At 34.9% G+C, this 2,099-nt stretch overlaps 1 protein-coding gene across 1 annotated transcript in view; it reads right to left on the bottom strand.

Moving 5' to 3' along the window:
• Window positions 1-2,099, bottom strand: part of LOC108790600 (cadherin-18-like) — a 544,420-nt gene that overhangs the window by 541,308 nt on the left and 1,013 nt on the right. The window lies entirely within an intron of this gene.

Consider the following 2,099-nt stretch of genomic DNA (forward strand, 5'->3'; position numbering starts at 1 on the left):
TATATATATATATATAATATTTCCAGCTCTGCCCCAAATCTTACAAACAAGAAGTTCGACCATAACTGAAAAAAATGGAAGAGCAGGCAGACACTAAAACACTTAAGTATTATTTAAGTGAACAAATAATGGGTCTAAATATATAAGCACATGAAAGATAGTGATAGATAGATAGATAGATAGATAGATAGATAGATAGATAGATAGATAGATAGATAGATAGATAGATAGATAGACTTGCTAGACTTTTCCAAAAGCAGCCCAACTCTGTTTAGGCCAGAACGCAAATTATGGCCTACTCTACTAGCACCAACAGCCACATATATACAGTGACTAAACATATACCAATATATCCACTGTGTTTCCTATTTCTTTTCATATTTCTCTTAATCCATTCTATTAACTACTGCTCCCCAGTCCTGTTCCTTTGCAATATTTATCCAGATTCCCTAATTGTTTTTTTCACTGTTGGAGGAGAGGTGTTCTGCACTCCTCTTTCGGACTGATAATGCTGATCATCTACAGATACAGTACAGTGAGAGAACATTGTAACCCAGGGACAGGAAATGTATAACTGATAAAATCACCAGGTGCAAAAAAAAAGAAGAAGACTAATGAATGTGTCCCTTCTACATTATGGAGAAGAGGATAGGAAGCGGTATTGTGTAGTCCTAACATATTTCCTGTCCTAGAGTAAAAAAGCTGTTCATTTGCAGATAAAATCCTGACAGGATCACAAGGTGAAAATAAAAGGGAAAAAAAAAACAAATTACAAAACATGTCCCTTCTAAGTTGAGGAGAAGAGGTGTTCTGCAGTCCTACCATATTTTCTGTTCTAGAGTGGCAACCCATAGGTATAGTACATTTAGTGAGCATGTTCACCATAGGATAGGAAGTGTGTTACTGATAGGATCCCCAGGTGAATATAAAGGGAAACTAAAGCCTGAAAAAAGAAAACTAATGCAGTCAAAACATGTAAGGATTAGTAAGCTGCAATGTATTATATTATATATATTGGCTTTAGATACACATCAGGTGCTGGGCAGAAGGGGGAAGTGTGAGGCATACAGATAAGAACATAAAAAGAGAAATGAAGTAAGGCATGGGTCAGAAATTGAGAGGTGTGAGGCCTAGGGAAAACTGAAGTATAGAAATGCGTGGAGACAGAAGTAAATACCTAACAGGGATAAAACAGAAGGAAAGAGTCAGTAATATGGCCTATTAAAGAGAAGGATATTGTTTTAAAATAACAAGCTGTGTAAAATGGTTTCAAATCCAATCATACCAGACACCTTCACAAATGTATACTTCTGACGACCTTGTTTGTATACATTGTACACACTCCTGTATTATCAGACCTGTTATTTTTTGCATACCTACTAAGTGGCCATGCCATGAAGCAGCTATGACCACAGAAGAACTACAATTTCACCATATGCACCTGTACTTAGCAAATAGGAGTCAGAAAATAGATGATATATCACATATTTGTTTTGTCAGTGAAAGGGTTATGATACTGTTAAATTGTATGCAGGTAAAAGTTGTGTTAGCGTTTTTAAAGAGGATTTTCTCTAAAGAGATATAAAAGGTTGAAAGACAGAGAACATAATGAGTGAAAGCAATTTATAGAGCCCACATACTGCAATTTAAACAGATGTATAAGATAACTAATACTATCACCAAAAGTATCATATAAAATAGACAATGTTCTCAGTTGATATTTTGCTTAATTATAGCAAGAAATGTGCAGTACACAAGTCTATCTGGTACCACAGCGGGAAACATGTTTAAACAGTCACATCTTTTTTTTTTTTCAACTTTCAGCAAGTTGCTTTCTTCTGCATGACAAAATGACAGTTTGATTGCACTTGCCTATGACAATTTACAAATGAGTTTTAGAAAAATATTAAGATCAATGCCTAAATGGATTTCTCGGTAAGGTAAACATGAGGTTGCAATGGATTCACCGTAGCTTGGATTCAAACTGTCTGTCTATATTTGGTCCAGCAAGCAGCTGTATAGAAGCTTTTCTCCTATGAAAAATGTCCCTGATTTATTATATATGCATAGCAGCCAAGTATAATTATTTATTTTATATA

This window comes from Nanorana parkeri, unplaced genomic scaffold, assembly GCF_000935625.1.
Source record: "Nanorana parkeri isolate BGI_ZX_2015 unplaced genomic scaffold, ASM93562v1 scaffold487, whole genome shotgun sequence".
Lineage (NCBI taxonomy): Eukaryota > Metazoa > Chordata > Amphibia > Anura > Dicroglossidae > Nanorana > Nanorana parkeri.